This window comes from Typopeltis vanoorti, chromosome 5 (assembly GCF_054136105.1).
Source record: "Typopeltis vanoorti isolate ZY-2024b chromosome 5, IOZ_Tvanoo_1.0, whole genome shotgun sequence".
NCBI classification, from domain to species: Eukaryota; Metazoa; Arthropoda; class Arachnida; order Uropygi; family Thelyphonidae; genus Typopeltis; species Typopeltis vanoorti.
The window spans coordinates 3,935,627-3,963,370 of NC_143553.1; the positions used below are offsets into that span (position 1 = coordinate 3,935,627).

Sequence of the window (27,744 nt, forward strand, 5' to 3'; positions counted from 1 at the left end):
GTTACCACCATTCTCCTAGATTCCACTCCACCATATACTACTCTCTGGTGTCTTTCTGTCTGTCAGCCACGCCCAATCTGGTATCATAAAGTGTTGTGACACCCCTCTTTTACAAAGAAACACTCTAATATTACTGTACTTGGTTTTAGTGCCTGTCTTTCCCTTGGATCTCAGATCAGCTAACCTTCTTAATACAGTTTCCTTGGTCTACTACAAGCCTTCAGTATTTGGATTCCATTTCTCTATTTTTCTAATTATAGTCGATGCTTGAACTTGGATATCAGTTGCTTATTTAGGTCTAATGTTGAGTTATTATATCGACTATTCTGGGTGGTTTCTAGTACTCCTCAATGTCGTTTTATTAATTTCGTTATATATTAAAATATGCTATTAATTTTTAATCCGTCGTTCGAACAAAACTGTAATACTAAGATGATTTTAAACCTCTGCACACACCCAGCATGCGCGGTCATTGGAAATATTATTACGAGGGTGTACTGAAAAGCTATGATAATCGCCATTAAGGAATTGAGGTAGAACCCTGTAACTTACACATCATTCTACATATTCCCGCGATTCACTTTTCACAACGCTGCTGCATCATTTATAATCCTCTGAAGAGTAAAAAGAGAAAAAATTCTTTCCCTTGTTGCACAAACCCGTCCTCATCCGCAAATATGACTTCGTCATCTGTGGTAAATTTTGTTCCTTTCAAGTGTTTCTTTAAATTTGGGACTAGTAAATAGTTAGATGGGGCCAGATCTGGCGAATATCGTATCGTGGGTGAAGCAGACACTGAAAGCCCAAGTTATATTGTCTCGGGTTTCATGTTTTTCAGTAACCACGTAATCTGTCCACTACCGTTGCTTCTTTATTACGGGGTTATTGAAAAACACACTAACACACAGTGATAAGGTAGTTATTATTCCTCTTTGTAAAGACATAATACGACCACATCTGGATTACTGTGCTCAGGCCTGGTCATCTGGATTTCTTGTGGATGAGGAAGTGGTGGAGAGGATCCAGAGGAAAGTCACTAAGATAGTAGGTGATCTGTGGAATGCTCCCTATGATAATACATTAAGGGTATGTGTATTACAGAAGCTGGTTGAGCCGCGAGAAAAGGGAGGGGATATGACAGAAACACTCAAGCTACTTGAAAGATTTTATAGGACTGCAGGGGAAATATTTCAGCACCTGTTTTAAGAGAGAGGTCACCGTGGAAGTTGGGTAAGAGTGTGGTTATCAAAGGCTTGAAGACAAGATTTTTCGCTTTAAGAGTGATGAATGAATGGAACGGGTTACCGGAGTCAGTTGAGAGTGCTTTATCAGTTAATGGTTCCAACAAAGGGTACGACAAATTTTGTGCTGATAGTTTCATCTTCCACGGTGAGTGTTTAGACTACATGGAAGTGCCCATGAAATAATTTTTATAATTATTAATCATAATAATTATACTTCATCACTATGACCCCGAGACCAAACAGCAATCAGTGGGGTGGAGATACAAAGGTTCTCCACGGCCAAAGACGTTCCGAACCCTAAAGGTTCTAAAGCAAGGAAGGTTCTACACAGTGTCTTGTGGGATCTAAATGGTGTAATCCTTACAAAGTACCTGAAAAAAAAAAGGTGAAACTTACAGCAGCAGTTTGTTCAACAGCTCAGCTCTGAAGCAATTAAAGGAGATATTGAAGGAAAAACTCTGCAAAAGAAAACTGAGCAAAAGCATGTTGCCTTTGCAGGACAACACACCTGCTCACACTGCTCATGAAACCCAAGATAATATAACTTGGGCTTTCAGTGTCTGCTTCACCCACGATATTCGCCAGATCTGGCCCCATCTAACTATTTACTAGTCCCAAATTTAAAGAAACACGTGAAAGGAACAAAATTTACCACAGATGACGAGGTCATATTTGCAGATGAGGACTGGTTTGTGCAAAAAGGGAAAGAATTTTTTTATCTTTTTACTCTTCAGAGGATTACTAATGATGCAGCAGCGTTGTGAAAAGTGAATCGCGGGGAATATGTAGAATGATGTGTAAGTTACAGGGTTCTACCTCAATTCCTTAATGGCGATTATCATAACTTTTCAGTACACCCTCGTAATAATATTTCCAATGACCGCGCATGCTGGGTGTGCAGAGGTTTAAAATCATCTTAGTATTACAGTTTTGTTCGAACGACGGATTAAAAATTAATAGCATATTTTAATATATAACGAAATTAATAAAACGACATTGAGGAATTCTAGAAAACACCCAGAATAGTCTATATAATAACTAAACATTAGACCCAAATAAGCAACTGATATCCAAGTTCAAGCATCGACTATAATTAGAAAAATAGAGAAATGGAAACCAAATAATGAAGGCTCGTAGTAGACTACTACCACCCCCAAATCTCTAGCTTCAATTTCCTGGAGTGCATTGCCTCATGTGATACACAGATTCTAATCTTTGTAATCCGAACTGCATAACTTGACACTTTTACACATTAAATTGACATCCATTATGTTTTGCCCATACTGTTCGGCCTATTCAAATCATCGTGCAAACTCTCTACATCACCTTGATTAAATATTACTCTACCCAACTTTACATCCTCAGCAAGCAACTGAATATATCCCTTGAACTTATTTTCTATATCATTTATGTACAAATTAAACTGTAGGTCCAAACACAGAGCCTTGAGGCATACCACTAGTCACTTTCCTTCTCCTGGATTCTGCTCCTCCATATTTTAATTGGTATCTGTCCATCAGCCACCCTTTTATCCATATCGTCAGTTTCATATGCATCCACATTTGTTGAAGTTTGCATAACAATTCCATGTGCTGTCTGTCAAATGTCTTGCAAAATCCAGCAGAATCATCGTGTAGCCATGTCCTTTATCCAATTCAAATATCATTCTATTATAAAAAGTTAATCGATTACTAAGGCATTTCGAATCCTTCACAAAGCTATGCTGCCCTCATAAAGTATCATATTATTATCCTCCCACCGAATTATTTTTTAATCAACCTTTCCAGTACTTTTATCACAACTCCAGAAATACCGATTGGTCTATAATTTGCTACCACAAACTAGATCCTCCTTCACGCAAAAGAATTGTCCTCTTTCTACTCTCTGGGTACTTTGCCAGAGCTGAGAACTTAAATTAAACAGCTTAGCCAAAAGCATCGCGGTTTCCCTGCACATTCTCTTAAAACGCTAGCCGATATCCCATCCAATCCCATAGCTGTATTTGTATCAGATTCTTCAATATCCTGAGTTCCTCCAGTTTATCAACCTCTGTTCTTACATCAGCCTCTGTCACTTTTGCCGTAATAATATCTTCACTTGGATGATATACCCTTGCAAATAAGTCACTCTGTAGCTCAAAAATTTCATCTCCCTCTGTCACCCCTCTACCATCTGCACTCTCTAAAGTTATCCTTCCATAGTCATTGCTCCTCCCACTTCCCACATTACGAAAACACCCTTTGGGATTTCCTTTTGCTTGCTCAGCTAATTTCTTCTCATAAACTGAACTGAATTTGCTTTCCTTGATACATCCATGCTGGTCATCTTTCTTCCCTGATCCTTGTATTATTCATGAGTTAACTGGTCACCTTTCTTCTTGTATATTCTTCACAACATTTTCTTTTTTTTTTAATCTCATGCTTAATGATACTACTCATCCATCCCAGGTAAGTCCTACTGGATTTACCCACCTAACCTTTGGTATACAGTGTGATATTGCTTTTTCCAGGTATCCATTGGCTATTTCCCATGCACTGCGAACATCCTTCCCTTGCAAATCTTTATAACATGGCGCTGCTTCAAGCTGACTCCTAGTGTATCATAATCACATGCTTATAGTTCCACATATATCCCTTATTAACTGAATTTCCACATATTTTGCTACCTCCCAAGTTAAGACTACATGATCACTCCCCCCAATTGAAGGCAGTATAGCCACGATTAGTTATGGACAGATCATCGGCTCCTATAAGATGATCCAATACCCTCATACCCTCCCTCACACTCTTTCAAGTAGTTATCTCTCAGTAAATGCATAAATTCCATTTCCTCCATGACACGTGATCTTTTCTCCTTCCAATCTCTGTTGAAGTTCCCCATAATAATTATTCGACTTGCGCTCACTGTACTAATCTGCTGATGCATGTTTTCGACATCATCCATGGCACCCACTGGCCTATAGCGACAACCAATTTATATTTTGTCCTTTTGACCTCATCTCACACCAGATTAACTCAAATGAACTGCCATCTGCCCGACTGATTCCTACTCTTATTGCCTGCAATTCGTCTGCTGTCATCATCCTTCCTGAAAATACTAAACCCTTCTCATTCTATTCCTGTAACTTCGTCATCTGCAGAGAGCCAAGTCTCACTAATGCCTACAACTTCTGGCGAGGCTGCACTAACCAATGATGAAAACTCCACACTCTTATTCGTGATGTTTTTAGCATTAGTATATAGCATCCCCTTAGGCCTCCAACCACATTTGCATCCTAAATTGACTACCCCATTAAATATTGTTGTTTGAGAGCCTTTTCCACGAATTTTTTGCTCATTTGATTCAGGGTTGCACACTCTCTTGCATGTGTCTGCCCTAATTTCTTTAGTTTTGCTGACTTTGCCCTTCCAAATTCTGAGTAATCAAAGCTGTCTCTAGCCTAACTCCGAATCCATGTGTGTTCATGCTGAAATAAGCATCGGACAGCAATACATTTCATATCATAGAAACCTAAACTAAACAATGTGGCCTTCTTCTTCTTCAGTCCTGATTCACAGCTTTCCATCCTTCTAGACATCTCTTCTTATTATTATTGCTCTACAGCTCAAATCGGACTTTGGCTTCCAGGATTTGTTGTCTTCAACCCTATCCGTCGCAAACTCTACCTCTCCAGTTTGGACATTGCAATATGATGCCACTATCTTGACTAATGTTATCTATCCATCTTGTTCTAAGTTTTCCTTTTGGTTTTTTACCAGTCTGCGATAATAGAGGTCAGGTATTTTTGGACCATTCTTCGTGCAGCAGGACTGGTATTCGTATTGTTGAGCACAGGTGTCCTACTCACATTCTCCATTACAGTTCATTCTAAAGGTGTTATTTGGGGCGAGATCAGGACTCTGCTTAGAGAAGTCGTTTTTTTATATCATGTTTCCGAACCATGTAAGCTGCAGTTTGATATTGCATCGTCATTTCGAGATACATCGTGGTAGTTCCATAAGGTACCACAGTGTTAGAAGCACTGCACCATTCAAAGGTGGAAGGAATTCATCCTTTCAGGTGCGACAACCAAATGTATCCCAGAATTCAAACCCGGGAGAAACAGCTCTAGACCTTACACCTCCATCATCAAGCCTAATACACTATGTTGACAAAAGTATTTGGATACCTTACGTGCCATGCAAATTTCGGATCCTACTGAATCCAAATATTCGGGAAGTGTCTACGTACGTCCGACAATAAAAGGTGGGATGTACTGAATGTTTTGCACTATACTTGAGGTCAAGATGCCACGTTTAGCTGAACTGACAAATTTCCAACATGGGATGGTAGTTAAGTGTCACATCAGTGGTCTTTCTGTGCTTGAAATTGCTACTGTGTCATTGTACAGATATCCATCGTCGCTTATGTCATTCGTAGATGGAAAATTTATGGTGCTACCATAGCAGGAAAACTCCCTGGGAAGCCACCCACACTCATTTACCGAGATCGACGAGTTCCGTTTCGGAATGTTCCAGCATCCCGCACGCCATCAGCGGTGGACTTCTCAGTCAACCTTGAAAATGTTGCGGGACATCTGTCAGCCCTAATAATCAGCACCAGTCTAAACGACGTTTGGACTGGGTTTTTGACACAGTTCCTGGACTATAGACGACTGGAAAAGGGTTCTGTGGAGCGACGTATCACGCTCCCAAATGTTTCACTCTGATGGTCGTGTTTGGATCTGGAGATCACCCGGTATCAGTTCCGGCTGGACTATATCATTGCAAGTGTCAAGTTTGGTTGATATCTGGTGGTTACCAGACATCCTAGTGAATTACATGGTTCCGACGCTATATAAGTACTTCGGCAGTGACCCTTGCATGTCTCAGCACGACAGTGCTCCATGCCGTACCGAGCTGGTTATCACAAAACACGTTGAAGTGTTGGACTGGCCAGCCAAGAGTCCAGATTTCAACTCCATCAAATAACTTTGGGATGAATTCGAACGCCGAATTTACCCCAGACTACGCATTGGCATCAGCAATGGAGTAGCTTTGCGCGAGGAATGAAAGAATATTCTTGTTGCGACGTGTCAGAATAGTTGAAAGCATACCTCGAAGGGTATTTGCTGTCGTATTCCAAAGACGGTCTCACTAGGTTTTAAAATTTAATGAAAACTCATTTTTGACCATAACTAGGTGTCCAAATACTTTTGTCAACATAGTTTTTTTGAGAGGATCCGTTGTAAACTTGATGAACTCCTGGTTATTTATTTACACATCGGACTGCAGAAATTTCCGTTACCATCATTTGATCACGTACTGATCCCTTAATTTTCAGTTTCCTCGGTGGCATATTGTCTAAGGTGGGCTTTTCACATTCCCTTCATTTGATCATACCACCTATAGTTGCCGTATTCTTTTATAAACGTCGTGAATAAATAGGCCGTCACTATGTCATCGTATACAAACTTCGTGAGTTTCCAAGTGCCATTGACAGTATGTAGATACACGTTACACAGTCCGAGTATTGTCCCTTTGCCTTATAGATTAGTAACTGGACAGCCACGAGTGACAGAGGTGTCCTACTATCGTCACAAGGTCTATGATGATATACGAGGCCTTCGTTTCCTCGTAGACCTTCTGTTCTGTAATGTTTTGTTTGTTAACTGCAGAATAATAATAGCGCTCCCTCTAATTTGCTCATAATCAAGTGTTTATATATGTATATGCTAGAGCTTTGCTATAAAAAAAAATTAAACACACATAATATGCGATTAAATATTTTTATTTCAAAACATCGCAATAATTTGCAGATCTAATTTTTTCTACTATAAGTGCTGTTACATGTTCGCTAATGATGCTTATGAATTCATCGCAAATATTACGTGACAGACAAGTAACATTCCCTCAATCTCGATTACCGTATTTTTTCTAATTTCCAAAAAAATTCATATTCACTTAGGTGTTCCAAGCATGTCATGTAGTTTCCTTTTTTATTTGAGTTTTAACCTTCGTCGTGACCTCTAAATGCTAGTTATGAAATGCTAGTCGACTTATTAATTTTATCGTTGGTATTATTCTTCTCAACAGCACTTCTTTCCAGTAACTCTCTTCACGTTCTCTGTTGCAATAAATTAGTGTTGATTATGTTTAAAGTTGGAGATCTTTTATATAAAATACACATTTTCTTTTGAAAGTTTATGGTTGGGCAAAGTTGTAATAATAGTTTTCCAGTTTTGGAAATTACGGAGCTCGGGGCCCCTGGCAGCCGTCAGGTCGATACCCGCTTGATCCGCTTCTGCTCATATCATCGTAAGTTTTTCCAGTAAGGGAAATATGGAAGTGATTGAAAGATTTCACCATGAAATCTTTTATGTTTTCGATCTTGTGAAAACATTGTTTATATCATGTTTCTAAAAGACTAAAAACATCTTATAAACATCAATAAACAGGAGAGCGAGAGACTTTAACCCCCCCATTCCCACTTTTTTTTTTTTTTTTTTTAATTTTAGTGCAGCTTTAAAATCGAAATTTGGTTTGTGCCCTTCGAAGAACAGAGACGACGCTTTTTAAGAACCTTCCGAAGGGCGGAAAAGAAGCACGCAAGGAGCTATCAATGTTTTAAAATCGGGAACCCTTTTCGTTGTTTAATGACCCAAGAAGATTCAAATGCAGCTTCAGTGAGGAATAATTACGATTTTATAAGAATGGCAAAATTACAATATACCTATATATTGTAGTTGAAATATTAGTATGAAATATATATATATATATATATATATATATATATATATATATATATATATATATATATATATATATATATATATATATATATATATATATATATATATATATATATATATATATATATATATTTCATACTAATATTTCATAAGATGCAATCTCTATATCTTTCATTTCTTCAAACCATTTTATGAAGAAAACCTCCTGAAACAGTAGACCTACAGTTCTTGTTCTGCCTCCCTCCTCCCCTTGTTTTGTCTTTTAAGCAAAACAAGGGGGGAAACAATGGTTCCTTGTTGCAACCCCAGCAGTTTGCGCTATAGTTCATAAAACTCTCTAAATTATGTTTAATTAATTATTACCGTGTTCTTTGTGTACTCCTACTATGTATATTGTCTGTATTCTTGCATGAAGAAGTGCGTGTGCTTTTCTCGCTTGTTTTTTGAAATTTCCACTGGAATATACATTCCAGTGCATCATGCAATCGTGTACACTTGTTGTTATACCTTCCGAGTCCTGATATTAATTACTCAAAACATGCGCGAATTATTTTTTGTAGTCCTCTAACAGATTTTATCTAATAAAACACTAACAAAGACGATGAGTTGAATCTTACAATTTCTTAAAATTTTTCACGATTGTCTAATTTCTCATATATTTTCTTTTGTCATAAATTTTCTTTTCTCTGCTGTCCTCATAAAAATATGAGGCCAGCAGAGAAAATTAGGAAAGAAATAATTAAAATACAAAAATTACCATTTTAGATAAACACTAGAAACAATTTGGATGTTATAGTTCCATCGTTCTATTTTTTTTTATTTCCTTATTCCACACTAAATAATTCATATTCCTCTCTAGATCTATTTCTAAAATACATTGTTCTTATTGTTTCTTTGTCATTCACTAGATGGCAGCACCAAATATAAATATTCTTTAATCTGGTTATTTGTTTTAACGTCATGCGACTTAGAGAACATATAACATGCTATTATGGCTAAGTTGAATTAATGCTAAGTCAGAAAATTAAATATTTATAATTGAAAACTGTTATTATATTATATATGTAATAAAAGGTGCAACTAAACAAGAATCATCCAACAACTCCTTTCCATTCTTCGTTTTCTAATTTCGTACGTGGCGTTCCTATAAAATCTCCGGTAAAAAAGAAATGCGCAGTAGTTTAATAGAATTAATAATTGATGTTAGAAAATGATTTTATTATACGGTGCTCGGATTTAGATTTATTTTGAAAGTTCGTAAGATGAAAGTAATTTTTCATGTGGTTTTTTCAGGCTCATGCAACAGATATTATACAAGTAATGCAATTGTGTAATTTCTTCGCCATTCGCTACCTCCGTATGCAACAAAACACCCCGTAAAGCAGTTGAAGAGACTGTCTATCCAGTGCATCATGCTACTAATAGTCATGCGCATGAGTACTAAAATACAAACAAACAAACAAAAAAAAAAGCGTTTCTAGTCGAAGTTCATCATATAAGAAATAAAAATGTAAAAAAAAAAAAAAAATCTGTGCTTGTAGACGCAAGACAGTCCATGTATGCTTAAAGAATGATCGGAAAAGTGAGGTTGGCGCAGATTTGTGGCTAAATGTGAAGGTGAAGCCATTTGAATGCCTTCCCCGACTTGTCAACAAACGCATTAATGGGTGCACGCTGTTGGGTACAGTGATATATGTAGAATTGTTCGAAGGCATACTGGACCGGATTTTTCCCCATTCACTAAAGCTGCTACATTTTCTTTTAATTCCATTTTTATTCTGTTATCTACCGATACGCTGTCACGTAGAATAAAAATCGAATACGATGACCCCCCCCCACACACACACACACTTCCACCAACAAATACTAATAAATTGATCGAACGTACATTATTTAGTTCTGTGTGTGCGCGTGTGCTGATATTTTAGAAGAGAGGAAGGTACGGATTTGTTGGATACCCAAACATGCACGCGTCCCTGATTCTGGTTTATTTAGAATCAAAGTAGGATTAACTTTACCTTCTATTGATAAACCAGCGCTACTCAGATATTTGAACACCTATTCTCAAGTCCAGTCTTCCAATTTTAGATATGGATCGATCAAAACTTTGCGCTTTCGGAAAATACTCTTAAAAATAATTGTTTTATTTTAATTTTTTTATTTTTATTTTACACAACTCAGTCGGAGACAGAAATAAAATTTTGAAGAACCACATCATATTGGTTTTTCCTTTTATGATGCATTTTTTCATTCGCATAATATGTGATTATCACCTACGCATTAATCACTTCAAAGATATTATTTCAGTTTGATTTTTCTTTTATATTTTCACATGCATACGTAGACCTTTACCAAGCAAAGCAACCGATCCCCTGATTCCTTCCCCCCCCCCCCCCCCCGAACATACGTGCGTGTGTCTGTGTGCATGCGCGGGCGTGCTGGTGTAGAGATGCGTGCATGCATGTTGTTGTGCGAAAGAGAGAGAGAAGGAGTTACTAAACCATGATCAACTGAGATTGGCGGAGGTTGGAAGAAGCGCGTTTGAGTGACGGCTAGCACAGATTGATCCATTTTCATTAAATGGGAGGGGGGAGATGCCTGCAAATACCGCTAGACATGGATCAATCAAAACTTTGGCTTTCGGAAATGTTAAGAGGAGAAATCCGTCGGGGTTAAATAATTTCGATTCATTTGTTATCATAAGTATTTTCCTGCCATTTTCTATATTACTCTTTCTACTGAAAGAGTAATATAGAAAATTACATCCAATAAATAAGTAAAGATTTCGAATAAATATTGCGCAAATATTTAAATGAATTGGTGCGTTTTATAATCACATACCTCTTGAGTTCATATCAAGGATTTTGTTTCGAATGAAGCTTTGCTTTTATCGTAGAATATATTTTCACTGGTTTTTAAGGTTACATTTTATATTAGTTGGTAGAGCCGTCAAAGCTAAGGGGCAGTTTCGCCTTTTTTTTTTTTAATTGTTTTTCTCCCGATGCCTTCGAAGTAAACATCGTGTGAGAATAAGAAACTCTTGTTTGTATATTCTCTACATTAAGTGGATCTCTTTGCATTATATATATGTGTGTGTGTGGATCAATCAATACTTTGTGCTTCCCGAAATGTTATAATAGACTGCGTTTAAAGGTTGATAAATTTCCCGGTGATCATCATGTCACATCAGAATTTTCAAGAATATATTATTGTTAGTGTTATTATTTCTTGAAAATTCTGATGTGACATGATGACCACCGGGAAATTTATCATAACCTTTAAACGCAATCTATTATAACATTTCGGGAAGCACAAAGTATTGATTGATCCATATATATATATATATATGTATGGATCAATGTGTGGGTGTGTGTTAAAGATACCAAGTTATTTTAAATATAAACCTGGTTTTTTTTACTCCATTTCCCAATGTAAAAAAAAAAAAAAAAAACAGGTTTATATTTAAAATAACTTGGTATCTTTAACATATATTATACCCAAGGTAAAAAACTTTCTCTCTCTCTCTATATATATATGTAGAGAGAGAGCTCTCAGCATATTCATGATGTTGTGTGCTGTAAGTTTCCAACGTTTTCAGAACAGAATCTATTTTTTTTTTTTTTTTTTTTAAATGTCTTCCATACTGAATTTGTCCATTCATTGTCAGGATCAGCAATTCGTGTCTCATTCGTTTCGTCCACCGGAAAATGTGAGTTGTCGTAACAGGTCAATTTAAAAACTCTTCATAATATGCTAGAAACCTTTCTCGGTAGTTTCACAGAAGCTGAAATGAACTGTTTCACCGTTTTGTTTTTTTTTTGTTGTTTTTTTGTTTATTTTGTTTTGTAAACACGGAAAACGGAACGTTAGAAATCTGTAACACATTTATTTCCGATTGGTCAAGGAAATAATCCGGATACTTTCCTCTAGAGACTAAATACTCTTTCAAGCCACTTCAAGTCTTACAAGAAAGGGGGGGGGGTACAGAGGATTTTTTCATGGTAATTCTGTCTACCTTTCTCCCATCGATATCTATCCAAGCGCACATGTACTAGAAATGCTGAATATTTCCAAGCTTGTCTTCAGTGTGTGTGTGTGAAGAGCGGTAAAGCCATATTCAAGATGACTACGTCAAGCATCATGTATTCACAGTGCTAGTCACGATCGCACTGTGTTCACAAGAACCAAATGAATATTATAAGCGTCCCGGTGCAGTGAGATTGTATTTATTTAGTATTAAAAACGACCCAGAAAGTTTATAATAACACACTTGATGAATTTCACATGCGCATACTCGTCATATAGAAGTTAGATGCCAAGATGAAGGTCTTTTTCCTGTCATCTTGACATCAAACACTTGTTTTGGTAAAGTTCCCTTTTCCATTCTGTTCAAGTGACTTCACTATACCACCGGAGATTCCCGAATATTGACCATGTCAAGTTCTTTCCTAATGTCTTCATTTTTAATATTATACCGCCGCTGATGCCATCTGTTTTTAATCCACGAATCTTTCCCAGAACGCTCACATCTGAAATCTCCAGGGTTTAATTGTTTTCTTTCTAATCCCACACTCTCAGATTATGATCTGAGAGTGTGGGATTAGAAAAGTGTCTTAGATTGAAAACTGTCTTGCACGCTGCTGGTTTAGTGTACGCTGCTAGTTTTCTTATTCCGTAAACGTTTTTCATCTGGATCATGCTTTACTACGTTTGTTTATTCATTTCCATGTTTAATTTGCAATTTTCACTAAAACTGTTCCTAAATAGCTGAAATACGTTGCCGTTCTATAGGCTACTTATTCAGGATGCAGCTCATATGTTCCTACCTATTTTCACAATGGTTGTCTTGTCGTATTTATTCCTGACATTTATGCGAATTTGCTACAGCATTTATTCGTTTCATTGAAGGAATTCTGCAGATTTATCATCAGCATTTCTAACAGGCCCTTAAGAACTCAAGCAAACTTTGCTTCCTTAACCATAATTCTTGAATAAGGTGGTTAGCCTTGTGCCTATAAGTATACTTTGCATGCAAATTGTGTGTGTTCTCCTGTCCGGTTTGCCCGATTACGGATGTTGAATTCGAGTTTCTAGAAGAAAGCATCCTGCTACCTCCGTGTGGGACGGTAAACTCGTCTTTCTTCGAAAAGCTTCAGACCTGTCCTGGATTAATCTACGAGTACCACATCATCTGCATGAAGTAAAAAGCTGTGATTGTGGTTCAATTCCACTTGTCTTCATAATTAAATCCTTATAGAAGATGAACAACAAGAAAGATGGTGTGTATCCTCCTTATACACCTGAATTTACATCCAACTATCACCGTGTGCCTTCATTAATTCTTACTTACAACTTAGACTATGTCAGAGGCGTAGCTAGGTGGAGCGGAGGGGAAGATCCGCCCCGGGCGGCACTTTGAATTTTTGCAGATAATCCTAAAATACAGTCTCGAGAACTCATTTCCAAATATTGTAATACTATTGCGAATTTTCCTCACAATTGCTGTAAGTGTTGCTAGTTGTGAGAGGAGTCGTTCTAAATAAAATATATTAAGAATTACCTACATTACTATGAAATAGTAATGTAGGTAATTCTTCAAATTTTACTTCAAATAGTAAACACGTCGTTTTGACTTTTATAGTATTTTTGGTATGTATTGAGAGGGACGGCAAACTCAGGGATCGCCTCGGGCGGCAAAAGCTCTAGCTACACCACTGGACTATGTATATTACTCTGTATAATGTTCCGTTAATACCATGTATTGCAGTTTTGAACAGCTATTCTCTTGCACCCAGTTTCATCCAAATTTGGATGGTAAAGCAGCACTGTTCGATGATAGTTGTTATACGATGGAGTACTTCGGATTCGCAGAAGACGTACCAACTTGTGGAGTGGTCCGAATATACTGAATAAGGACTCGTGGACCAACAGGGCCATAAAGGGCAATAATCTTGATTGTAAGGGAAGTGGCACTCCCATGGACCCCTAGCTGGATCTGTCCTCTCTTTCGTCTACTTTGAGGAAGATCCACTTATTTTAATCTTTCCTATAAGGCCTTATCAGCCAACTCTTATTTTATGACCCTTATGATGTTAGAGTACTCTAGGGCCATGGGGTCTTTTCATTTCTGGCCTTACAACTATGCCCTCTCTATAAACCTTACTATAATTCTTCTATAACCTACTCTTTCCCCTTCAATATACCCTATTCCTCCTATGGGTTTAAATTCTGAAGAAGGCTAGTTCAGAAGCCTTAAGGTAGCAGCCCAACCACTGAACTATTCCATCGTCAGGCTAGTCCCCTGACATGGAGAACATAATCCTACTTGTAAGCTGACAGAAAAAAAATAATCGGATTGAATCTATGGGAAACGACCCTGGAATAGAAAAGGTAAAACAAAAATGAAAAAAAATATATATATATATATAATACACATAACAAACTGGAATGTAAGAGAAATAACATATAAAGAAATAGAATTAGACCAATTATTAAATGAAAGAAATTTTAAAATAGCAGTAATCACTGAAACAAAAAAGAAATTAAAAGGAACCATGAGAACCGAAAATTTTAATGTGATATACAATGGAGTCGACAGAGACCAAAGAGCACAAGCAGGTGTTATGATTTGGATTCATAACTCCCTTTCAAAACAGTTAAAACATTATAAATTATAGAATGAAAGAATAATAGAAGCTAGAATAAAAATAGATAGAGACTATTTAACAATAATTGGTTTATATGCCCCAGAAGAAGGAAGAGAACAGGATAATATTGATTTTTATAATCAGCTACAAAACATATATAATAAAATAAATAAAAATGACTACATAATTTTAGCAGGTACTTAAGATTTATAATCTTAAGTACATGAACATTTTGTTATGTTTTATCCGGTCAAAAGCCTTCTGAAAGTCTACGAAGCATATGTAAATGATCCTATTTCTTTCAAGTGATCTTTCTATTAGTATTTCTATTTCTTTCTGTTTTTCACATTACCATGTATAATAATTATTGTTTAAACATAATATTCAGTAAAATTCATTATTTAGCGTTTACAACATAACTTATTTATTTTAGTTATAACAATTTAAATAATTATTACAATCTTAATCCATTTTATTTAATCTATTCCTTTAGTTATTTGTAAAATTAAAAAAAAAATTCAGATATTTGGAACCGTAGATATTTTTCTATACATGAGTACGACGCTGCCCATGAACGTAGAGAATTAAATTTTTCAGTCTTTTTTTTTTTTTTTTTTTTTTTTTGTACCTCGTTGTGTTTATTTTTATGTTGTAAATTGGAGAAATTAGAAGAAGAGAAATGACATTTTTATTTTATTCTGATCCTTGGCTAAGTCAGCTCAGATCTTTTCTGACCCCTTTTCGAAGGACCCTCGCTTTTTCAATCTTTGTGTCGTTTCATCATCTAATTGAGGTAAAGTTGTTTGTTTTATGGTCTTAATATACGGTATTCTATACAAGTTGAACAAAATCAAGATTCAGAGCTAAAGTATGATTTTATTCCAGCCCCACACTCACGGTTCAGTCAGAATATTCTGACTATCCCCAATTTTCACAATTGGCCATTCCACCCCGTCAGCTGGTACTTGTATCACGTTGAAATCCTGTACAGATGATACTGGATGCGTGACATAATGTCCGTTAAAATTTTCTGATCGACGTGGAATTTGTGACTCGCAAAACGCATGATTGTAGGGCACTGATTAAAAGGTGGCAGCATCCAGGAAACTACCAATATTGTTGGTGGGTTATCCGGTCTCATACGAAGGGTGGAGGTTTTCTCGCCGTCTACAGACACAAAATACTTCCTTCTAGGGGATGTAGCAGAGTAGCAACAAGTTTTTACATTTTAAAAATCCTCCAGTTATGGGGGGAGGGGGGACTCAACCCTCTCGGACTGGTAAGAAATGAAAGAAAGAGAATTAAGGGGGTGGAGGAAAACCATTTGTCGTCATGCCAATGGTGGGTGTCCACGACTCATCGATGCTCTGGTGAATGCAGATTGTTCCCCTTGTGGAAGTTAAAAAAAAAAAAAAAATGTACAACACCTTACCGCGGAATTTAACCAGGGGACAGTGTTTCCTCACATTACAGTACAACGTACCCCATCCGTATGGGCCTACAAACCAGGCACACAGTCAAGATATCCAAACTTATGTCACCATTGACTACTTCGTCTACAGTCTACATCTGAAAGATGCCATTAAAGACTGAAGGGGGAGATTTTTTTTCGAATGAATCTTGTTTCTAACTATATGGGCAGTAGGTAAAGAAAGGCTTAGGCATAAACCTGGGAAGAGGAATCACCTCGATGTCATAGCCCAGCAGGCAGAAAGAGTGAGATTCCCAGGAAAGATGTTTTCCTGGGAATCTCATCTCTTGGAGCCTCAGACTACTACGAATGCTACAAGCACCTGCCCATTTCGGCTGGCTAAGTACATCCATTCGTTTTGATCGTCCAGACAAGTTGCACAGAACTTGTGTTCCAGCAAGATAATGCTTCGTGCCACTTTGCCGGTGAAGACTTCACCAAACACAACAACAACGATTTCCTCGTGTTACTTTGGTCACCGAATTCAGATATGAATCCAGTAGGATATCTCTCAGATTAAGCGAATAGAGAGATTCGGCGTTTTTAATTCGTTTCCAATCCAGAACACTCTGCGATATACTGGAAATAATAACGACGACTTGTCACAGAATACCTGGTAATGATTATGAATGGAATGATAGAATGTGCAGGAGGAGAGGACTTTAGTACGGGATACATTTCGTGCAGATGGTCTGCATTTCAGTGAAAATGGCTGTGTGAATCTGGGTAAATTGTTGATGAACGGAGAGGGTGTAGTTAGTTGAGGAAACGAACACTAAGCAGTGGAACTGTGATTGTAAGACACAGGATCGACGTGGCATAAATGAAGAAGGAAGGCAAGATAAGGATGCTGAAATGGCATCAACAGGAGCAACAAAGTCAATGGACACGAATGATGAGGCGAGAGGTTTTGAGAAGAAAGGAGGAACCAGGGGCAAGCTACTGTTCTTATACACGAATGCAAGGAGTATTAGGAATGAAAGTGCAGAGTTTGTGGACTTGTTACAGTTAGTCAGTCCACAAATCATGGGTGTCAGTGAAACCTGATTGACAGAGGATGATGTGTTCATGAGAATAGAAGATGGTTATAGTGTTTTTCGAAAAGACAGAAAAGATAAGAGGAAATTCAGAATTACTGATGCTTTCACAGAATTATGTCCTCTCCATGTGGAACTTGCAGAAAGAAGTACTAATAATGGCTTTGCGGCTATTTGGGGAAGACTGGGGTAAACACGAATTTATAATTTATACCGTATATCAGTGATGTAGTTCGTCTGAGAGGAGATATTCACCTGTTTGCTGATGATGCTAGAGCAATGTTGGAAAGTTTTGGCGTAATGTTGTTCCAAGAGGATCTGAATAGCTTCGTGCTTGGGCTGAAGAATGGGAATGTCACTTCAATGTTGCTAAGCATAAAGTTATGTGCGTTTGCCAGAGAAGATGGAATGAGGTTTACCATATTGGAGGAACCTTGCTCTGAGACGGAAGGAGGCGCGGAATCTGCGGATCTTGGTGAATAGAGAACCGAAGTTCAGGGGAACACATCGAGAAAGTCGTAAAAGTTAACCAAAAAATCGCTGCTATAATGCGAAGAACGCTGACGTAAGGATAAGGAGGTGATAGTTCCACTGTATAAGGCACTAATTAGGCCACATTTGGATTTCTGTGCACAGATCTGGTCACCGGGCTATACTGTCCAAAACGGGCAGCCATTTCGGAACTGTACACAGGAATCTGTAGAGGCTTGGAAGTAATGCGAATACTACCGGCAGCATTCAAAGGTCGTATAGCGGCAGTTCTGACCCCCCCCCCCCCGCAACACATACACACACATAAGAGCTGCCCTTTTAGCAACATTCAGGGGTGCGTTTATAAAATAACGTGAATTTATCAAGGGCATATTGAATGCAAATACAGGTTTCAGATAACTTTTTGCTGTTTCTTATTTATTGATGAAGAAAAGACTTCAACTTGGCAGTTATGATCCTCTTTTAATTAGTTTTAGTAAACGAAAGCATAATAAAAGAAGTAAACAATAAATAATTGCAAAAGCAGTGCTCAGCTATCTTAGAGGATTAAGATTAGTTAGAATCAGGCAGCGGCAATTAAAATCAATATATTTTGTCTGTTTGCTGGATTATCTGTTTTGCTGAAGTAAAACCCACATTTTCTGGCGATAAGAATGTCTGGGCCACTTTTATATGAGACCTTTAATAGAAATGGTGAGTTGGAACGATTCCTCCCATGTCAGACCGGATTCGCTTTCAGTTCTTTTTCACCAAAGTCAAATGTCGAGTCATCCTCTACTTCGCTGAAGTAAAACCCACGTGGCTTACAAATACAAGTAATATCAATAATGGTCAGCTTTTATAATCATCAGCTTGATTTTTTTTTTTTTAAATTGCGAAAAATAACATTTTTCTTTCATAAAACATGAAATACTTGAAAGTAGCAATTAATGTTCCGTTCGTGAGCTAAGAAATTCTTTTCTATTTCTTATTTTTAAATTTTCCTTATGTTTCACAGTCAGCAAACCTGCTGTGGAGACCAAACACAGAATGTTTTCAAGCCATTTCAGGACTCCAATAACGGAGCGGTGGTCTCACACCCTGCAGTGAAATTTATCTATATATAAACACTAATATTATATTCAAATCGATAATTTTTAAGGTTTTTTTTTTCGTGTTAATAATAATAATACATGAATTCTAAAACTCTCGTGATGAAATGCTTGTTTTTAAACCGTTTCCTGGCGTGATTACTATGAGAATCATTTACCTCTAAAGCATTCCCAAGTCGATCTCTGTAGTTTTTTCACTTTACTCGCTAGTGACGAGGAGACATTTTGGTTCGCTACTGCACCACAACAATACTCCCAAAAGAAGTGTCCACAATTTTGTTCTCCCCTTAAAGTCATTAAAAAAAAAAAAATTCTCCCTCCCCCTTCCCAGAATTTCTGAAAAAGAAAATTAGGCCGTGAAAGAAAAATGAGGTTCCAAATTGGAATATTCGTGACGTGTGGAAAAAAAAAAAATCCAGGTTTGAATTGAAGTACATATGAATCGCGCAAACTCGAACTTTCTTTATGCGGTACTCAATCCGACACTTAATGTTTCTGAAGTACATTTGGCAATTGCACGTAACAGGAATTTGTTTTTATCCTGCTCGTCGCATCTGTAAATATTGTCTGCTGATCTGGTTGGCCGAGCGGTTCTGCTTATCAACTCTCCAACTTACAGATTCCCAATTGGAAGCTCTCTGTGGGCACGGACATTTGTGATTGTCCTTAATTGGGAGAAGAATTTCATCGTCAAGTGTGATATCACCACCTTCTCACTTATTGGAGGCCTGTCAAAGGGCCTCAGACTTTCACCAAGACCAATGCTGTGTAAAGCTTTCATTTGAGGACAAGAACGTGGTATTGATAAATTTGCCGTTCACAATGCAATCCAAGTGAAAATAATGAGTTACAGACGACATCCTCGAAAGTGGTCTTAATAATAATAACAATAAATTATGATGATTATGATCTCAGCGCATAAGAAAATATGTTGCAAATTGATGGAAGAACAAAACTATGCGCTAAATTGCGGTCCTGCACTAATGAGAGCAAACTTTCCTAGTTAGTATCAAAATATAAATGAGAGTATCCCTTTCATCTCTACAAATAAATAAAGTAACAAAGTTTCCATCACATGATTCTACTTTTTTCTTCGTCCAATTCGGGAATTAGTTGATCTTAGTCAGAGATAAACAGTTTCTTCTTGTTATTATTATTATTTTATTATTATTGTGGTTTCCTGAAGAAATTTAGGAATTTTGATCTGAAACCCAGTAAATTTGATCGCAGAGCTAGAACGTACATACGAATAAATACTACTACTTGGGATTAGGAAACATCGCCTCTTATCTTATGTTTTACGCCGTGGGAATATAATCGAGCTCAGGGATGGCGAGGTGGAGCATGGTTGTCTGCTTCTTTCATCATGAATAATAAATTATGCAGCCCATTTCTGGATACTGATTTTATCTTCAGTAAAGTTTAGTTTACAATTAAAATTATTAATGTATTACTTTTCCTGCTTTCATAAATCAAATAAATCGTCTAACAACTATAATCTCAACAGGAGTAGTCGGAGCTCTTGTAACCTCAACTTTTTTTGGAAGATTGGTGGACAGCTGGTCTCCACCAATAACTTTCACTGACAGCTGAGCCAAAGGCTGCCGAGGATTTCAGAAGCATTAGGTCAGAGAGTAGGCAAACATGCCGGAGAATACGGCCAGCCACTTGGCCGAAATGGTCAGCATATCCACTCTCTCTCCAACCAGCTGGCTATGGAATTCGAACCCCACCGTGAGCATGGATGTGTATGTGTGCGAATGAATTTGATCGTCCATTGTGAGACTATCGTTCCACTTATTGAAGTGACTTGAAAAAGTGTCATTTTGGTCTCTAGAGCAGGGTTTCCAGATCACGTAAAAAATAAATTAAAAATACAAAATATATAGTAATTAATAAAAAGAGAAAAAAACTCTTTAGTCCACTCATGGTACTAATATACTATATATATACAGTGGCGCACTCAGGGGGAAAAGGGGGGCCCTTCCCCCCCCCCCCCCCCCCAAAAAAAAGAAAAACGAAAAAAACACTAGAAAATTTTCCAAAAATCTTTTCCTAATTAAAATTCATTTTTTTATTTATGTTGTGTCGTGTCTTCTATTTCTATACTACTTATGAATTAGCGATCGCATAGGGTGGGAATACCCTGTAGATCTCAGGAATCACAGCCGCTGTGAACGCAAGACGAACGAAGTAGTGCTCGGGAGACCGAGCGCTACTTTTACCCACCTTTACAACGAGTTGCCCTGGTGATGCACTACCTTTAGACTTGAATTACGTTTAGGCGCAAACTTAACTGTTTTGCTTACTTGGGAGAAGGAGTAAAAAAAAACAAAGTTTATAAAATTACTTGGTATCCTTAATATAATATATATATAAAACGTTATATATATTATTATAATTATTTACTATTATTATTATTTGACACCTCCAGAGAGTCCAAGGACTCATCGAGAGTGGGCACCAGGTCTTCAACTCCGTCTCCACCATTCAATCACAACTGACCACAACTACACCAAAGCCATCTACCGCCTACCACCACTGGTATTTCCACAACAGACAATCACAAACATCCATACCCACGGCGGGATTGGAACCCGCAGCCCTTTTGCTGGGGAGCGGATACCCTATCCACTCGGCCAACCAGGCATATATATATATATATAAATAAAATCCTCAAGGGCTCACTCTAGGGAGTACGGGCATGGCGAACCCAAGGCACCTGAAGCTGGATCACGCCTTACTTCATGTAATATACACCTGTTATATTATGTGTAGACTGGTCCCTACTCTTCTTTCCCTCTATATTTCTTTTCACCTTGCTCCTTCCCCCAATGCTATTAGAGGGCTAGGGGTGATTCTGTCCTATTTACCTATTTTTTTTTATCTCATGCACCTGCCCACCCCCAGTTAAAAATGGTAAAGACAAATCAGAACTCTATACCGCATTGGTCGTCGCGCGGGTTACCAAGGACCGCCCTGGATGTTAGGCTTCCTGGACAGCCAGTGACAAATGGGGTACAGGAGCAAGATTCACAGAACTCAAATATTTACTAGGAAAAAGTGGAGCATGGCTGAAAATAGACAAGTCATGCAGTGCTTCTACAGTTCAAACCCATCAGTTAGGGGATTTCAGAAACGAATGTTCCAACTTTGGCTTGAACGACACCCAAATTATGAAATTTCATTCGAAAGGCTGATGCAGGCAACAGCTTCATTATCAAACGCAAGGTATTTAGTGAACTCGAGCTGGGAGCACTGAAACCTCAAGCTTTTTACAGCTTACTGACCCTGAAGTGACCAAGAATACGAATGGAGCAGAGAACCAGATTCCAACGTGCAGAATGCTGAAAATTTTGAAAATATACAAATGGTGGAAAGGAAGCTATCAGATAAGGAACAAGAACTCGCAAGAAAAATTATCGAGCAAATAAACAGCAACCAGGAACGAGTTAGGCTTCCAGTATTGAGACAAGTACCTCAACAAAAACTGAAGGAACTCCTACAAGAGGTCAATAAAGCTGCAAGGGATATTCCTACTGGAACTATTGGGCAAACGAATCAACTTATGTACTCAATAGCCGACGTCGTAACATCTGAATTAGGATATAAGATTAGTGAACCCAAAAGCAGTAAGGCTCAGGAACCAAAATGGAAGCATTGACTGGAAAATAAAATTCTTATACTCAGAGCAGACGTGAGCAATTTGAAAAACCTCAAGGAAAAGAAGCTGAAAAACACAAAAATCCGAAATAACCGCATAAAGAGATATAATACTGGAACATGACCTATTGATGAAGTATTAGAGGAAGTGAAGCAAAAAATAGTTGCAGTTGCAGCTAAAATAAGAAGGTACAGTGCACGCATTGAACAGTACAAGCAAAATTCGATGTTTCGCGCAAATCAGCACCAGTTTTACAAGAAAATTGATTGCTGCAGGAATGATAACCTTAAAGAAAATATAAATACCAGAGACAAAGAAAATACACTAAAGTTGTGGAAAAACCTATGGGACAACCCTAAGAGGCACAATAACAAGGCAAAATGGATTGAACAAATTACGAACGAATCTCAAGAACGAAAAATGTCTCGCTTAAATTTATTCGTAGACAGCTCCACCGCGCTACTTTCCTCGGGAAAAAAAAATCTACTCTGTTATTTTGCTGTTCTCAACTTTTAGAAATGATCCGTTATTCTTCTCCTTTCTACCCTGAATTGAAAAATCGACCTTGCATTTACTGATAGCAGGACTGACGGACGGATTTTAATTCTGAGGACACAAGATACAAAAATGACAGTTTTCACAAAAATGCGCACATCTAATCAATCCGAAAACAAATCTTGTTTTCGGCGTGATTAGATGAGTGATTAGAAAACAAATCTTGTCTTGCGTGGTAGGATTAAAGAAGTGGATTGTTTTATCGTAAGGCTTAATCAGGTGGAATATCTCATTAAAGACAAATGAACATTTGTTTTTAAAAACAGTGCAGTATCAAACTTCACCGTGAGACAACAAGTGAACAGAAACGAAATGTCAGAGGCCATAGCCTCATCCGATGTACTCAGCGCTTTGATATGGTGAAACACGTAGTCTGTGGATTTCTTAAAAAATTAACAGAGATTTAACAATTAGGTAATTTTTAGTCAGAAAAATTACCAGAAACTGAAAAACATAGTGTAATGCTGGGCATATACATGACGTCTATATTTTATGTTCCTTTCACCAATAAACTGTATTAGATACCATTTCTCTCCCGTTACTTTTTTTTTTTTTTTTTGAGTGTTATTAAATTCTGCCTTCTCCTAAGATGTAGAGTAGTTCCCTGAATTTAAAGAGTCCAAAAAGTGAAAATATTCTTTATAATTTATTCAAATTAAATGGATATTGAATCCAACATTATAAATATTTATAATTTATTATTTTTACAGACATCTTCACGTTTTATTTGGTGTAGCAAAGGACTTCAAATAATTTAGAGCCGAGTCCCCTATAGTCTATAGTTATTCTGAGCCCCCCCCCCCTATTAACTCCAGAGGGAAACAACTCCAATTTTGTATAAAGTGGAAATGTAAAGAATGGAGAGGATATAAAGACCATGAAATATTGAAAAAATATTGACTACACGCTTCCAAGCAGTAGAATTATAGCGAGAATTCTTTTAAATCACCGAATAATGAAGATGAATCTTATCAGTATTTGGTTAGAAATATAGACTTTTCAACTTCAAATAAATAATCTTTTCCAAATACTTTCTTCAAAACAGTTCAATTATTGTAAAATGGTAATATTGGTTATCGGACAAATAATAACAGTTGAGTTGGATAAAGGTTACACGATCATCCTGTTGGACTTCGCAATACGATATTGAATGGAATCCTGATATATAAATTACATCAAATTGGTATGGGTATGGACATGAAGCTGGTGACGTGGATAAGAGATGGGGTGATAAAAAGATACTATGTAGTAGTCTATATAGAAGGCCTGTGACTTGCTTGCTTGCCACAGGGCTATATTTGGGCCACTACTGTTTAATGTGTTGTTTAATGATATAAGAAATGATCTAAAGGGAAATATTCAGTTGTTTGTAGATGATGCAAAATTAGGTAGAGCAATAGTCAGAAGGATGATGTTGATGTCTTACAGGAAGATTTAAATAGACTGGTAGTATGGCGAAGAAGAGTTGATGCCAGTTTAATGTGGCAAAGAATGGTATGCATTTTGCAGTGAAAAGATTATCATCTGTGTATCATACTGATGGGACTGTATTCCAGGAACTTGATGAAGTCATGGATTGAGAAGTCATGTTGGTGGATAGGGAGTTGAATTTCAGAATGTATATTGCAAATTGTCTAAAAGCTGTCCAACTATTTATAAGAATTAAACATCAACGAATTAATTAACCACATATGATCTACAAAAAACACACACAAAGAAACAGCATCACTTAGAACAGTAGATATTTTACGACGCCACCCAACAGACAATTCTTAGATTCTTGGGTTGAATCTGAATTACACTGTATCACCAGTCAAATTGTTGTTTGAATGATATCTTGTTTTGGCTGTATTTCAATTCTGCGAATAAACTATATAATAACTTTTCAATCACTTTATTATTTTATCCGTAAGTATCTGTTATGCATATAACTATGCATAACAGATACTTACCAGTGGCATAGCAAGGGGAAGCGAAGGGGGAAGTCCGCCCCGGGCAGAACTTTGAACCTTTTTGAACTTTTGCAGTTAATTTTAAAATACAGGCTCGAAAACTCAGTTTCAAATATTGTAATACTACTGCGAATTTTCCTCACAATTGCTCTAAGTGTTGCTAGTTGTGAGAGGAGTTGTTCTAAATAAAATATATTAAGAATTACCTACATTACTATGAAATAGACTTCGCCAATTTTGACAATTTTGCTAACAGAAAAGCAAGAAAAATAACATTTTAGAATGCTGAAATTAAAGTTTTACTTCAAAAATAAACATAGTGTTTTAATTTATTTCCCTATACGTCGTTTTGACTTTTTGTAGTATTTTTGGTGTGTATTGAGAGGGGCGGCAAAAGCTCTAGCTAGCCCACTAATACTTACACGTTCATAATATTTTTTAAATAATAATAATATTTGTTTACAACATGTATTATTATAATATTAACCATGACGACTATTACAGATTATTTTTTTTTTTTACATTTTTACAGTATATATAACAATACATATAAGTTCTCAATAATTTTTTTTAATAATTTTTTTTTTCTATTTTCATCATACAGAGCATTTACATATATACAATTAAGACATATTACATTTTCTGCTCTGTACAAAATTCTATACACAATTTAGAGTATCTTAATTTCTTTTTAATATTTTTTCTTTGAATATAAATACACTTTTTTTTCATATCAGTATGATCATTTATTATTGTACACCGTATTGACATATACATTACAATCATTTTCAGTCTATGATTATGAGGTTAGTTAATTGAGGCAGGCTAATCATACCTACTTCGAAGCTAGGGTTAGCTTTTATGAAGAGAGTGGGATTAGCCTTCATTTTTTATGTCATTTGGTACTGTTCATGGATGGAATGTAGGCGTTGGATACTGGAGATTTGCGAAGTGTATATAAGTGTTAATGCTATATTAACTGTGTTGGTATAGCTTCCAGAGTTCGTGTTTTAATATTCTGTAGTTGTCCATGTCTTAAATTTCTTGGTAGGTTGTTGAGTAGTGTGGGTATCAGATGTGATCTCACAAAAGAACTGTATGAGTTGTTGAAGGGTATAGGGATGTAAATAATAATAATAATAAAATATTATTAAATATTAACTATTATCGCCACTATGATGGTCTGTAATATTCAGGCTGAAATATGACCCTAAAATTAATAATTTATTGTCATGCATGCATATTCTATTATCATTCATATTCATGAAGAAAGTACATGCTTATTGTACAGTAGTCAGGCAAGCTTGATGTCAGAATGTACTTTTGGGCATCGTTTTCCATTGCTTTAAAAATTGTTTTCCAAAGCTTTAAATCAATAGAGATATTTAAGAAATATTCTGTTTCAAACTTTCGTGTAGCATAGAAGGGAGCAGAGCAAATCACACAGCCCAAAAGGAAGAATATGTCGAGTGTTCTACAAATCTATTTCCATTTACCATATTCACATGTTTCACATCTTCCCATTCCATGAAAGCAAAACAAAGTGAAGCGAAATAATAACTGAATAAAATTTTTATACATTCTGCATGAAAGGATTATTTCTTCAGTTTGAATTATTAAATTTTAAACTTTCCATCTTAAAATCAATTTAAGGAATCATCCCAATATTCGAAGTTAAATTTTAGCATAATTAGTTATTATATTTAATTGTATACTACCACAATGATGTTATTTGTATATAATGGAGAAATGTGTAACAATAAAAATAAAAAGGAAATAAATCTTATAAGTGCCTAAAGAGAGATCATCCTAAGACCTATTCTAGCAGTTGACTAGAAGAAGTTTTTCTAAATCTCTCTTCGACCGGTTCTAGAATAGGTTCTAGAATGGGATGGCAGCACTTGTCTGCTGTGCTCTTTTTCTCAGATAGTAATTGAAATCACTGTCATGGGCCAGCTACCTCACTGTCTAAAGACAGAGTTGGGTTTTCTGCAGTTTCCCCCTCCAAAAAAAAGTTAAGGCGCTAAACGGTCTCCCTTTGGGGAATAAAAGACATTAGAGGATATATTTATTATTATTATTATGTCTATTGACATCTGACTATTGCCATCACTCTTTCGAAGATGACTTGTGTCTTCGATACGCAGTAGTCGTTTCTCTCAAAGATATCTCGGCTTCCAAGGTGTTACTTCGATATGACTATCGACGGACAACCTGCTGGGCGGATTGTTATAGAGCTTCATTCTGATGTTCCCAAAACGGCTGGAAATTTCAAAGCATTGTGTACAGGTGAAAGAGGTTTTGGCTACAAGGGAAGCATTTTCCACAGAGTAATTCCAAATTTCACGTATCAAGGTAGCGATTTTATCAATCAAAGGTATATTTATGGAATGAAATTTGAAGACGAAAACTTTCAACTAAAGCATACTGGACCGGGTATGGTCCAGTATGCTTTAGTTGAAATTTTAGTTGAAACAACCTACCCAACACAAATGGATAGCAGTTCTTTATCTCCACAACAAAAACTACATGGCTGGATGAAAAGCATGTCGTTTTTGATAAGTAGTGGAGGGAATGGAAGTCATCAAAAAGGTTATGGTAGCCAGAGTAGTAAAACAAGAAAGAAAATGGACGTTGCCGACTCTGGACAGTTGTCATAAATTTGCTTTCTTGTCATTCCATGAAGTTTCTTTTTTATGTTGTCTGAACAAAATATCACTGCCGTTTTTATTTTGAAGCAGAAATATTAATAGAGTGACTAAATGATAAAAAAAAAATGTGAGACCTCAACTCAACTCGTCTTACAAAGGGAATAACTAATACTCTTTATTTAAGGCCATGTATTTCAGCCTAAATATTGC

General features: G+C 36.7%; 1 protein-coding gene and 1 pseudogene across 3 annotated transcripts in view; both read left to right on the top strand.

The window, feature by feature from the left end:
• LOC150106194 (LIM domain-binding protein 2-like) overlaps positions 1-27,744 on the top strand; it is a 607,136-nt gene that overhangs the window by 131,816 nt on the left and 447,576 nt on the right. The gene's annotated exons all lie outside the window — the stretch shown is intronic.
• LOC150106195 (peptidyl-prolyl cis-trans isomerase pseudogene) lies at positions 3,662-27,543 on the top strand (annotated as a pseudogene).